A 15,096-nucleotide genomic window follows, 5' to 3' on the forward strand; every position below is an offset into this window, starting at 1 on the left:
TGAGGTGAAAGTTCATGTCTTCTGTCAATCAAATAAATAGCTGCAAACAAGCTGGCATTCAAATCACAGTCCATGGTGTCTGCATTTGATGTTAGCAGTAACTTTATTACTAGGTGCGATTTACCCCCAAAATGAAAAAAGTCCAGAATAATTAACTAAAACTGTTACCCCATAACAATTATTCACAGGCCTAAGTAAAGGCTAATTTGTAGACTACCTTCTACCAGACGCATTCACATCATAAAAAAAAAAAAAAAAAGCCAACACCTTAACTGGCACTAATTTGCTGCTTCATCAGAGATAAAGATATGGGGAAAACACTGTCTCCCACTTTGCTGGAGATAATGGCCTTGAGGCTCAATTTGAAATATAATGCTATATAGCAATATGCTGTATGTGTATTCCATAGATTTCAAGAAATTTTTGATTTCCAGAATCGTTCATTCTTTGTCTCTGATATCACTAACTTGATGTGCATAGACAATTAACTTATATTACTCTAAAACAAATATATCACTGCTTGATAGTAATTATATTTTCAGGCACACAGTAAACTCTTGGTTTTATGCAAAGTATTTTGCATAAATATAATTACCATTATTAGAAAGCTTGATAAATATATATCTTTCCAAATATACTGCTTGTTCATTTAAACAAAGTTTGCTTTATCAAAATCCTTAGATTCCTTGAAGCCTGCAAAAAGCTTATGTTAAACTACATATTTTGTACTGTTTTTAATAAAAACATTGGCAAAATAATGTTTTTTCAGAAACCCTGACTTGGGTTTCTGATTTATGGAGTATACTTTACCATTTTGAGCTACTCAGCTCAGCAAGTGGTTGCTCAGAGACTGCAAGACTTGAAATGTCTGTGGCGTAGTATAAATTATTTTGATCCTCCCTTGGGTATTTACTTAATTTCTCACCCATTTACTGTACTTTGCATAAAACAGCAGAAGCAAGATAGAAACTATTAAAAAGCTAGGAACACTACCAATAACGTTAACCAGCTCTGGAAAGTTAAGATACCTGCATAAACAGAGGCAATCCGCTGTTAAAGAAGCTACTTTGCTGCTGTACTTCACAGGTCTGTCTGCGGCCTCTATTTCCTAAATTTAGCATGAAAAATAGAATCCCATAGAAATTACAGCAGCTATTTATTTGATAAAATATTCAAAAGCAGTTCTAAAAAACTGTGTTGCAACTTCTTGTAAAGTAGCTATTTATTTATGGTATTTTGTTTGTTAACAATTTTATTGTGATCCTGGTTGCCAAATCATCCCAGAATTGTATCAAACCTTGTTACTATTTTCATTTTTTTCACCTTGGTTAAGATCATTGTTAACACCAAAAGCAATCCGGGCAAGCTATTTACGTCTACAAGATGAATGTACGTGGGAATACACAGCTGTGATCATATCCCTGAATTATTACTTTGCAACATATGATTGTATGTCAATACTGTCATATGATATACATATGACATACGATACTGTCACCCACTTGGGCAGTGTATACCTGCAACTTGTCACTGGAGTGCCCCTGAAGTGGGAGACTGGGAGACCCAAATCTCAGGGGCAAGGTCTCCCTCCCTTACATCGCTCAGGCTGCAGCTGACAGCAGCACGAGTTACAGTATCTGCACGCAACCACGACGGACACATTTTCAGAACTTCAGCTTGGTTTTATTATTTTTTCTTCTGTAGCTGAACAAAATATTTAAAATCCATTTATCTGTTTAAATAAATACACACAGAAATAAATGCACTAATAATAAGAGATCTTCAAGGATGGCAGTGTCAAAAATCCTTTTAGGGGCTTACATGTTTTATTCTCAGATAAATGTGCAACTGTAGCTTTTCTAGCCATGATAAGAAAAGGAAAACTTTAACAACCAAGTTCTGATATTATTTGCTGCATGTGTACACTAGCATATATGTTTTAAACATCAGAAACTTTTGCATTAACACAATAATCAAGATCTGGTTTAATAAGCTGATTTAACAAGGTATTAAGATGTGCATTCAACACAGGAGGAGGGATTCAAGCTTTGTAAATTGATCAACACAAATGTAGCACAAGTATATATATGTGATAAAAACAAAGAGTCCGTAAACCTTTTCCAAATACTCATTTCAACCTCTACTTTTTACCATTTTTTTACTTTTTTTTTTTTTACCACTTTTTACCTAATCCTTTTTTTCTGATCTTTAATTTGGTTGTTAGAGACGACAAGCAAATAATTATTGGAAATAATAAATTATTCTCTTGCAATTTTGCATCCTTTGCATGATTTTAGCTTGGTATATATAAACATATAACCAGGCTACTTGACCTGAAGAGTCTCTCTGTCTTAATAAGTGCACTGCTAATATGCCTAATTACGTGTGAAAAAAAGTCAAAATGGTAAAGTGCCATTACACTACTAGAACAACCTAAATGTGATATTAATTTCATGATGAAATGCCATTTTTGTTATTTATCAAGTAACATGTTATAAGGCTTTGAGTCAGGTTCATTTACCAATAGCAAAAATGATTGGCGTTAGAGAGAGCAGACAACTGTACTGGCAACTTCACTAAAGGTCAGCAAACAAGTATCTTCCCCTGCTGATATTAAGAAATACTTTTACAAAGTAAAATAGAGAGGAGTAGATCCTTTAATTTTACTAAAAATGAATTTTCAATGACATTATTAACTAAAAATCTTCACGTTTGCTTTTAGGAAAAAAGTATTAATGAACTACATATTTCTCCATATTGTTTTCTTATCAACATGTCAATACGCATGCTTAGATTTTGCAGTAGTTGGTGTGACGCGAAAAACTGTAATGGATAATATACAAATACTCCCAGTTCTGTGAAGGACATGGGTAAGGGGGATATGCTTATTTAGCAGTGCAGGAACTCATCTAACTCTTTGTACGATCTCTAGGTCATAAACATGCTTTTGGATGTAAGAAATAAGGCATTGGCAAAAAGGCCCAGGCAAATAGGACCCAGTTGGGTTTCTAGAATCACTAAAAACAGAGAAAAACAGCTGGATACAAATCAAAAGGTCTGCAGCACCCACACATGCCTGGAGCAACAGCTCTACTTATTGAAGGGCTATTAGCAACTGTTTCATCCTTCTGTACCCTACTTCAGGAGACACTATTCTGAAGAACAGTATTCCCTGTATTTCTGCTTCTGCCAAAGGCAGCCCTCTTGCAGGAGAGCAGACTTGGGTAAAAATGTAAGTTACCTATATAAACTGCAGAGTAAATTATCAAGTTTCACTAATTAAATTAGAGTGGGGCATGTATCAGAGTGTATATATATGTATATACACATGTAATGTGACTTTTGACTGGGTGGCTGAAGAACATTCAAACTGCAAATGTCCAAACATCTAAACATACAAGCAAGGATAAGGTTCTTTTTAAATGGTCTTCTTTTCTGGGTAGTCTTCTTTCATCTTCTATCTCAGGGAATAAATCTAATACATCCCTCTACAAATCACCTTGCAGTGAACTGAACCAGTTGGGCTAGGGGCAGTTTATTATGGTTAGTTTGGTCCTAAGATGTCATGGCTAACAAAATATCTGACCCAGAAAAATCTGAAATTAACATGTTTGATGTGCAAAGATACTTGGTTAAACAATAACTACTGCTCATTTTACTTTTCTTGTACAGAAACGTGAAAATTAAAGCTGAAAAAGACAGCAGCATTCACCCATCTGTGTAGAATGACTTCCTAGTATATGCTTCGAAATTCATTGTCCAGTCTCATTTCACTATGAGAGAGCTTGCAATTACTATACCTATCCATATCTATTATTGTTTTATGACATGCCTAAAGCTGTGTGCAGTATTATACCTGTAGTCTCATTGTAGTCTATAGAAGGGGTCTATCCCATTTCTGTTCTATGATATGACACAAGCAAGAGCAGAACTGTTAGGGAAGCAGACAAGTTCATTGTATCATATTGCAATCTCATATCCAATGCGCTGCCCACTACCACCCTTAGGCCTTTTTTCAATAGTAATTCTTTACAAGGATCTTTCTCCTGCTGAATATCTGTGTTTCACATTATTATTTCAGCAGATGTATCATATTCCATTTGCCAGGTTGAATCCCATTTTGTGATTTCCTGTCCATATTTCTAACCTGTCCTCACTTCCTTTTATATCTTCTCTCACTGTCCTCACTGGTGTTAGCAACACCTCCCAATTTTAGTACGACCTGTAGATTTAATGAACAGTCTGTTTACCTCCCCTTACTTGATTATATGATCAACAAATTGGGTCTTTCACTGACATCTGCAGAACACTTCTGGACACCTTACTCCATCCCCAGAATACAACTTGAACCCCTGCAACCAACAGAAGAATTCATATGGCAATATAGGCATACTCCAGTTCACCTCAACTCCTCACCTCCACAAGAACTTTTGTAAAATTCTTTACCAATCCATACATCTAAGTGAAGGTCTAGGAATTTTTTTTCCTCCATGTTATTCCTTTATTAAATCACAGTTTCTGAATATTTTTGCCTGGTTTTCTGCATCTAAATTTACTCTACTCAGTATTCCACATCTTCTGGAAACTGCAGTACTGTGTTTCTTCTCTGTTCACTTGGACAATGCTCTCCTCCATGTTTTTCAGAGAACTGGAAGAAGGGGAGAGAATTCCACTAGATGGCATGATCCCTCTTTCTTCCCTTTCTTCTCCTAAAGACCCCTGGGTGCACCCTCTTGGGACCAGGTGTTAGGAAGAGTAAAAGGGATTAGACTGTCCACCCAAGAAACCTATGGAACAACAAGCCCAGAAGACCATTTCTGCTATTTCATCAGCATGCTTGCTTTTCTCTCCATACTCTGTGAGTGTGTGTGTGGTTCAGGAACAAGTCATGGTCAAACAGCCATCTTACTCATTTCCATATGAGGCAGTCAGAGGGGCCAGGCAACAGGGAGGAGGTAAGTAGCACCTGCCTGGATATTCTTGGCCTCCTGGAAATGCCTTTGGGCTTAACAAGTGGAGACAAGAGAAAGTACGAGGTACAACCTTCAGCATCAGAGCAATAATATTCATTATCTTATTTCTTAATCATTGTTATTACTTCAAGAATACCACAAATCTTTATGTAATCATGAAGATATATACATAGAGAAAATGAACCACATACACACACACACACAAGTATTCCTACTGTTCTTGTACTTCATACCTCTTTACTTTTAGGTCATCTTCAACTAAGTCACATCAAGTAGTAAGTTAAATTGTTTTGGGGGAAGGATGGTTTCTTGTGGCTTCAGTATCACATAAACAGCAGGATTTATAAATAACAACAGGCAGCCTTATAGTAATTACCAGAATTACTCTTCTTTTTTTTTTTTCTTTTATTAAAGATTGGTACTAGATTTGCTTTTTCCCAATCCTATGATAATTCCTCAATTGTACTTTACTTTTCAAAAATAATTACTAGCGATTATGTAAATTCATTATCTATGTCTCTTAAGACCATACTATGCTTATCATCCAGACCTGCTGATTTGCATTTATTCTATTTTTTCTAAGTATTGCCTTACTCTTTTCTATCAACAACTATTTTGAAAAGGTCTTAATTACTTGGTCTATTATGTCCTTGCTCCTTTTATTTTTCTTGTCAAAGACTGATTTTGAAAATAGCTCAGCGCATCAGCCATTTCAGAACCAGCTTTCATTTTGTCACCCTCTTCATTTATTATTGAGCTTGTTTTTTCACTCCATTATTTCTTTTTTCTTTTTTTTTTTTTCCCTCCAATATATCTGAAAAGCTATTCTTATTTCCCCTGGCTCCTTTGGCTAGTATTAACTCATTCTGTTTTTGCATTTCTTTTAACTTTTCCAAGTCTTAAAGGAGTTTTCATTTTCCTGGTTGTTTCCTTCTTTCATTTTTGCTCTGGGAGAGATTTGGCATCCACAGATCTTTGAGCAGCCCCTGATGAAACTAGAATGACTCCTCTTTAACCCATACATTTCAATCTTTCTCAAAACTATAGTTTAGTGCTTTTTAGATAGAGGAGCTACAGCTGGAAAATAAGATTGGGAATACCTGATTGCTATTTTCAACTATGACTGAGCTGTAAAGGATAACAATTAAACAATCTTTTGACTCAGTTTCTCCATCAATAAAATCTATATATCATCTATGTCTTCAGAGGACTGTGTTAACATTTAATATCCTTATGTTCTCTGACTTCCTCAGATGAAGACTGTTTTGATTTTGTGGGGTTCTACAATCATTAAGTTCCTGAAATAGAGAAAAAGGCTAAACTCTTTCTTCCCTTTCACACTCAAACACCTTGAAGAACTCACAAAGTGAGTCTAGCTCAAAGTGTGCTTTAGTAACAAAAGGGTGGGTTTTCTTCAGTTATTATACATTAATAAGATCTAAAACACTCCTTTGTGTACACTAGGTGTGATTTTCTGTCTGATTAGTTGTGGGTAGCTGCAAAATATTCAAATACCTAACATGTTCAGCCATTTCCTCTATTTACAGAACTTTAAAAAGACTTTGCTTTAGATATGGTGTTTTACTGTGCTATTGTCCTAATGGCTAGAAAAGACATATCCTAGTAAAATTCCACACCAGAATTCAGTGTTCTTTTGACAAATTAAAAATTATTACTTGCAAAGGTATAGAAATAAAAATGAGACCATAGTTGAACATAAAATTGGCATTCTTGGCTGTGAGTTACAAAGTAAAAAAATAAAATCTATTTGCTAAATAATTTGACAAATTTCTAAGTTTGTTGCCACCAGGAAACTGCATAAATGTGTGCACAAATACAGTAGCAACTGCCACAACAGTCTTTATGGAGGACAAAAGATAGAATAGGACCATAAAGTCTTGTGTGTCAGTAAGAAAATTAGACATGAATAGCAGAAATAGTCATGGAAATTGAGTCAGTTCTTTCCTACTTTCATTTCTTTCTTCTCTCGACCCCCAGCCTGGGAAGGAAATTAAAGCTGAAATTGAAAATTTAAATGCTAATTTTAAATTTATGGATATCCAAATCCCATATGTTCGAACAAACCCCAGTGAAATTAGTATACTCCAGTGAAAATAAATGTCCTGATCACTCTTCCCTCCTCAGCTCTCTGCTTTTCCAGGTGGCTGCAGTCAGATCTCTTGCAATAATGGAGTACTTCAATCTTTGATACTTAATTGTACTGGATTACTGTTTGGCAATGACCCAACTGGTTGGCCTGGGGACAGATCATTTTATTTAATGGCTCATCACCAGAACCTCACCAGCATGCAAACAGAAATCACCATTCTGCTGCTGCCAAAAAACTGTGAGAACACAGGAGGCTAATCACACCTGGGAGACACTTGTCTAATGACATACACAGGTAAGTGGCCCCTTCAAAAAAAAAAAAAAAAAAAGAAAAAAAAGACTGAAAAACTTGAGGCAATGGAAACCTAAAAATCCAGAGCAGAGACACTTTTATCTAAGGGGAAAGTAATCTAAAATCAAAACAACTATTTTTTTTTTAATGGTTAATTGTCATTACACCTACAATAACTTATTACTTATTGTTTCTGTAATTTAGGCTTGAGGGAGGAATATGTGAGGAGTCCTGCTCCAAAAAAGTTTCAAGGAAATAATTTATGGGAGCTCACAGATAAGAGCCTTTAGATTTGACATTTTGATTTCTGTAATAAATTGTTTTATTTAAAAAGTAAAACATCATGTAAATTAATTCATCCCTCAAGCAACATGTAGAAATGCCTCAGACATGTTTCAACAAATGTTCAGTCTTCAGCTATGTTCATTATAATGTTCTACTATGATAATAAGTGCTCTGTAAATCAATAAGTAAAATTACACAGTGCCCAATTTAGAAAAGCAGCTTCCATCTTTTCTTGCCCATAACAGAAGCAAATGACATTACTACTTTTGTGTCCTCTCCTGTACTGTGACTGCAGAAAAAATATGAAAGACATTTCATATGACCCGTTATGAAAGACATACAGCAGGGTGGTGAAAAGTTTTATGGAGGCCATAGCAAATAGTAACTGTTTCTAGGGAAGGGAAAAAACAGGCATCAGAAGTGATTCTGTTTTCATCTCCAGGCAAACAGGTGAGTGAGGAAAAGAAATTAAACTCTATTAGCTAGCAGTATTCCACTTCTTTCTCCTTCTTTCTTCTCCCCCTCCAAAGCAGCATCCATGGTCTTTAGTATTAAACCAAATTTACTATTAGACTTGCTGGAAAAAATCATCCTGCCTCTTGGCTTTTTTTTTTTTCTTCTTTTTTTTTTTTTTTGAAAATGTCTCTCTAGACAAACTTTTTGCATTTTATTTCGTTTTCCAAGCTGGGACAAGGTAACTCCTATCTGCTGCAGAGTCCCAGTTCAGAAAGATGGCCTGAATACTGTAAACCCAGTGAGAGAAGGAAGATCATTTGTTTCCTGCCAACAATGTTTCTGGGGATATGACTATGCAGAGTCAGTCTGAGCATTTTGACCTTATACCTGATGCTATTCTTTCCCTTTCATAGGTGCTGCTTGCTTTTAGTTGTTTTTGTTTGATTGTTTTGTTTTGTTTTTTCTTGAGTACTAGATAGACTTCACATTGAAGGTCATCTAAAGAAATAGATTTCAGAGCACAAAAACAAGTTTGTAATACAATCATTAAAACAAAACCATAAAATATAAACAAATATATTGTATACAGTTTACTGTAGCCTTTTCTTAATTCAGGAGATTTGTAGAAGAGTCTGATGTGTCACAAACTTACATAGCAGGGAACATATTAATATCTTTGCAGGTACTGTTTTTTTAGAAAACTCCATGCTAACCTAGTAGAAAACAGCATCAGGTTACCTACGTGTGCACGTTAGTATATTGTGATGTGCTTAAATGTGATAGTACACACGCACAGAAAACAGGTCTGTACACAAGTGCATGCACAAACATTAAAGAAATGTTACAACACATGACATGTTCTGATAAAACAATTAATGTCTTAAACTTGATCATCTTAAATATCGTAGTTATTCTATCGTCCAATCAAAATGAACAGCTGAAGTGATGGGCTGCCAAAACAAGCCCTATTAAAAGTTCATAGATGAGCCTGTAAAGATATACATTTAAGATAAAAAAAAAATAGAACATACAGAGGATATGATCAGGATCACTGGGCAGAATTCTGCACAGAGCAACATACAAATATAGCAAATGAATTGCTTTCTAGCACTACCAATAGTCATGTTGTAAAGGTAATAGCTATTTTCTACAAATAAAACTTAAATGACCTTTCGGGCCACATACAGTCTGTGATATTTTGTAATTTACTTTCCTTGATAATCTTTTCACCAGAGGCCTGAAGTTTCCTTAATTTGCCTTATAGGATGAGCTAAGTACATCCTAGGCACCAATAAGCAGAGACAGTAAATTAGCTGGGGTTAGAAGCAAAAGGTCTGTTAGGCAGCTAATTCTTTGAACACTTGACCACATAATTTTAAACGACTTAAACATCTGTACAAGAAAAGAATAAATCCTGAAGGGTCAAATCCTGTGGTCTTAACTCAGGCAAAATTCCCATGGACTCATGGGATTTGACCCCTAGTTGGGAATATACCCTTGTTCAGACCATCTTTTTCAAGCTCAAATGTGGAAATTCTCTTTGGACCAGAGAAGTCCTCAGGGAAGGGCTTTCTGATACCACAAGCATCCAAGACACCAGTCTTGGCTAATCACTAACAGGTTAGCATCTCTGAAAATAATACTGTCTAACAGCAGAGGAATGTGTAGTCTGGTTCTCATAAAATTTCAAACCTGGGACAAAACAGAAGAATCTGGTAGAGCTACCTCCTTTTTTATCTGAATTAATAACACATTATCAGTTTGGTAAGAAAATATGAACTGTTATTATCAAGCTTCCAGATATACAGTGAAACTTGGAAGCAAATGTAGTAGTATTTGCTACTGCACATACAGAGTACATGCTGAAAATTGAATACTTATAAATAGTTTATAGATTATGCCATTATAAAACTGAAAAGCCACTCTAAATTCAATCATCCTTTGAAAAATAAAAAAAATGCCACCAATGTACAGAATAATCTGTGCAGTAAGTCTGTCCTCAAGAAAATAAAATATCTTTTCTTGAAAGACAAGAAGTTCACCTGGCAGGCAAAGGTAAAGGCCAAACTCTGATATGTCAATATGTTTGCTTTAAAAATAACTGACAAAATTTGACTAAGCTTATCAGTACCTCATGTTTGCCCCTGTTATTTTCCAAAAAACAGTCCCTGATTTATTTATTTATTTTGGTGGGGGTGGAATTCAGCTGTAGAGGCTCAGCTTGAGACAGCACAGGCCCAGTTTTCACAAAGACTGAACAAAGCAGATGAATACCTGCAGGTGCTCAGCACCTCTGCAAGCGCAGGTGTAAGGTACATGAACCAGGGCATCTGCATTAAGCAGCCTCTTTTGAACAGCTGGTACAAAGTGCTGGCAAACTTGAGCTGGCTGCCTTACCAGGCTGAGAGATTTATATTCATCCACAGGAGAAAGAGCCCAGGGTAGCAGATGCCCACAAAGCGAAGGGGAAGTTTGTCACCTGGGGAAAGCATGCAGAGATCAGAGGATCGCAGTACTGCTGCAGAAACTCTGCTCCCGGCAGGCGTCTTAATTCCACTTACAGGGGGTTCTCACTGGCTACAACATCCTGAGGTCCCAGACTTGAATTTTTCAGAGACATATTCCTTTTTCTTGTGAATCCTTACAGAATTAGGGGGAACAGTGTTTTTAAGTGCCCTTTAGCTATCGCACATACAGTGTGTGTCCAGTGGCTCCCATGTAAGAGATCCTAGATGTGCACAGTAATCAACATAAGGTCTCAGTATGAAAAGAGATGATTTCTGCTAGGTCTCTGTCTCTCAGAAAGGGAACGGACAAAAATTTCAGAGCCGCAAAAGTGCGTCTGCAAAGACTCGATCACAAGCAGCAGATCTGGTAGAGAACAGAAATTGTGTGAGGGAAGCGACATTAAAAGCATTTTTCTGACAGGGCAATATATATATATATATATATTTCATATTTATAAGTTCCTTTAAAGTATCAGACATTTGTCCTGAGCACTTATTCCGAGTTATTATATTGTTTTAGCCTACCGTAAAGCAAAACATAAAGAACAAAGTCCCTTCCCACAAACAACATAGAGCTTAAAAAAAAATCATGATGGCAAGTGAATCCCTCTTTATCACTCAGCCTGGAATTTCTATTGCAGAAACACAAAAGTCTGATTTATTTTTAAAACATTTTAAACACATACCAACATTACTTGGAAACAGTCCAAGTAAAAAAATTCCATCAGAACTGACACCCTACAAACACATGTTACCAGTAACTGCTATTGAGCCTAAAGAAATAAATGAAATGCTATACCTTTGGCAATGCAACATTTGGCACTTGGTCAAAGATTCATAGCAGAAAGGTATATATCTACTTTAAATATATAGTAAACTCAGGAGTATGTATTAAGCACATTTCCCCTCCCTTTAAGAGAAGTCTTTTGTCCTACAACTTTTAAAATTAATACAAAGGCTTTTTTTTTTTTAAACAAACACTATGCAACTTGTATTCCATAGCTGACTAAAAATCATTACTATGAATTCTCAGAAAAATCTAATCCTTGCAAAAACACACTTTTCCTCACTGCTATGTAAACAGTCTAGCTTTGAGAAGAGGAGAAGAAGAGTACAGGTGGTGGTACTCTGAGATGAGAAAATATTTTATTGAAAAAGTTCTTTCTAACAGAAGAGAGGTTTATTAGGGTTCTGGGTACCTCCAGCAAATCAAGGCCTGAGAGGCCTTAATCATCATCTCAACAGCCAGATAAATATGAGGAACAAATGCAAATTTAATATAAACAGGAGTTTAATATAAACAGGATTCAGGAGTTGAAAGAGACATTATCCAAGTTGGCTGTACTTTTTCATACTCCATGACAAAACAACCCCAAATAAATAAGCAGCAATTGTCATACAGGCAATAATGTTTCTGAAAAATACTACAAAGTGCTCTATTATACTTATGGAGTGTTTCACAGCAAGCGCATGGGTAGACTTCAAATACCTGAGGATCTCCTTGAATTTGGGGGTAATTTAGCCTCATGGATATTACCAGAATGTTTCCATGTGAAGAAAATAAATAATATTAAAAACAAAAATCAAACAATCAGACAAAACCAAAAAAGACTATGTATCTTCTGTAAATAAAGATTTGACTCAGTTGCTAAGACTGTAAACTCAGCAGAAGACTGAGAGCAAATTTCATCTCTCCTACTTGTACCTTTCGTGCTGGTATTTGAGTACTATCTGTGGCATACCGCCACTGAAGTCAGGAGTCAAATGTCACATTTGTTCCTCTCCCTAGCACACATGCTGAAGAAAACCCTACACCACTGCTACAACATGTGGAGGAATGAGAATGGAGGTTTTATAGCAAAACGTATATGTTTGAAGGACTTTAAGGGTAAAGCCATGGGTATTCAAATGGGATTGTATGTGGACCACTGGTGAAATCACATGCATTTCTGGTGCTGGGGAGAAGTGTTAATTTTAAAATCTGCTTGCTAGGCTAAAGGTGCAAGGAGGGATGGCTTTTGTCCTATTCAGCTTCTAACAGTAAATGATATCACCTTTTAGGAATTTTTTTCTGGTAATGAAAGCCACGGTGGGCTGGAGGGAAAGAATAAGGGACATCTGGATCCTCTTCTGGAATGACAATTAGGCAGTGGTCCATATTAACAACAGGCAACCAGTAAAATCATCCGGACTCATGCATCAGATATAAAGTGATTACCTTCAAATATTGATTTTACAGCAAGAACGGTCCCAGAGGTTATAATGGTTGTTGCTTGTTTCTAAGTGGACAGGTTTTTCAGTACTGGAAGTGAACTCCACAAGGAACTATTACTTCTCAACAAATATTTCATGCACTTTTGGTGGTTAGTGCCATGGAGACTATCCCAACAATCAGTGCCTCTAAGGGATTAGAAGAAATTATTAGGCCAATGTGTTTTGTTGTTCTTCCCTTTCCCCATCTTTTATGTCACAGCAACTTTGGACATTTTGTTAAGAGAGTTAAAGTTCTCTAACTACTCTAACAAGACCAGTGAGTCATATAGATCTCCTATTGCCTGAAGAAATCGAGGGTTGGATAAGTGCTCAAGGTGTAAGGCTCAAGACAGGACAAGGTTACAGTGGTTCATGAAAGTACGTTGGGAAATGCACAGTTGCATTCTAGGGCTGGATGGATGTTCTTGCTGTTTGGTTTTTATTTGTAATGTATGGATATGTGGGGATAAAGCACATATGGGCATCCAGAAGTGGATGAGTGCTTCTCAGCATAGCTGTGCATGTTTCTCTATGGCACTCATCACTGCTGTTTATTCTGTTCCACCAAAAGAGAATCACCTGGATGCAGCCCTTACCCAAATCCAAGCTGCCTTTGGGAGACTTGCCCCTTTAAGGATCCCAATGATGATATGAAGCAGTCTAAGCCAGCAGGCACAGCCACCCAAACTTCTGACAATTGCAGGATTTGCTGTGGAGCCCTGGCTCCATCACCCAGGCAGCTCCTCTGAACCTCGCTCACGCTTTAGGCACCTACTGTACAATCAGCCCTAATGCCCTCAAATGAGCATCTCTTGTGCACTTCCCTCAAGGGCTACGGTAATGTTTTCTACTTATGGCCACTTGTGAAGACCACTGAAAAATGGCAGCTAGTGCTGAAAGCAGCTGCCCACTTATTTAGCAAATTTTCTCGTAGATAGCACTTATGCTCTTGACACTGCAGCTGCTACTAGTTCCTATCTATGTGAATCTTTAAGAATTTCTTTAGATGACGATTTCTAACATGTCAGAACATGTTTCCTAGCACAACTTAAAAGCCCTTAAATCATCAAGATTGAGTTAAAACTTCAGAGAAAGCTTAGGTTTTAAATTGGCTAGCTTCTAATACAAAAAATTTACATTGTTTGATTACGTCCCACTTAAAATGTGTTAACACATTTTCATAGATGTTAACTAAAATATTGGCATCTAAACACTGCCTCAGTTTCTGTCTCTCCCTCCTGACTGTGTCCAAGAGCTGGTTCCAGGTAAATTTTATAATTTTGGACATCACGCGTTGATATCAGGGGAGGTCCCCTGACCAGAGTTCAGCTGACTTAACAAAGTCAAGATTTGCTGATTTCTGTGAGGTACCACCCATCTCCTCAGCCATACTCCCATGGAAGTGTGTTGAGTTGGGAAACCTGCATGTCTATGGGAATTTACTTCATCATTTTGTGTGATGCAAGTTTACAAAACTGTATTTTTTTAGTTCCAACCATTCAGGCATAATAAGTATTATGAAGAGGATATAAGGAAAAGGTTCTTTTTCATTGTTTCTAAAAAGAAGGAAAAAAAGAAGTGGATTTTCAAGTTAGAAACTCAAAAAAAAAAACATACTTTACTCTGACAATAATCTTTATTTTGGATATAATACAAAATAGTAGCCTTTTACTGTCCATTACCCATAGCTCCATAAAATATTACTCTTTTCTCTTAAATTACTGTTGGTCTGTTGTGTACATTTGGCTAAAAACTTAATTCCAGGTATCCACATACATTAGACAGTTCACTTACTTACCTGAGAATGTCACTTTAATTTGAGTTAACACCATTGCAATATATAAAGAATGTCCCTGACACTCAGATGAAAGATTTGACTAAAGCATCACAAAAACATGTTGAGCAATCAACACCAACACAAAGTTAAAATAGATTCTCTTTTAGCATAGGACATCCATGCTGACATCTTAGGTCTAATATAACATGAAATTAGCAGAAAACATCAAAAAAAAAAAATCCACCTCCAGAAATGTCACCTGTAAAGCAGGGTGTGTGATCCTCTTCATGTAATCCATTAACACAAACTTTTAGAAAATATAGTATAATCTTTGATGGAAGGACTGAGTGTCCACTGTTAATTGTGCTGATGTTTTTTATATTATGCTAGCAGATCTAATATAAACAAGAATTTTTAAGCTGACTCATTCATATGCAATGTTAT

General features: G+C 36.3%; 1 protein-coding gene and 1 long non-coding RNA gene across 9 annotated transcripts in view; one reads left to right on the plus strand and one right to left on the minus strand.

The window, feature by feature from the left end:
- Positions 1 to 15,096, minus strand: part of ZFHX4 (zinc finger homeobox 4) — a 151,518-nt gene that overhangs the window by 78,062 nt on the left and 58,360 nt on the right. The window lies entirely within an intron of this gene.
- Positions 1 to 15,096, plus strand: part of LOC310894121 — a 68,287-nt gene that overhangs the window by 1,466 nt on the left and 51,725 nt on the right. For both annotated transcript variants that reach the window (XR_014579582.1, XR_014579583.1), the window contains exon 1: positions 1 to 15,096. This exon is cut by the window's left edge and continues 1,466 nt beyond it; it is cut by the window's right edge and continues 26,801 nt beyond it. This is a non-coding gene — a long non-coding RNA (uncharacterized lncRNA).

Source organism: Anser anser (assembly GCF_964211835.1).
Source record: "Anser anser genome assembly, chromosome: 2".
In the NCBI taxonomy this organism is placed as follows: domain Eukaryota; kingdom Metazoa; phylum Chordata; class Aves; order Anseriformes; family Anatidae; genus Anser; species Anser anser.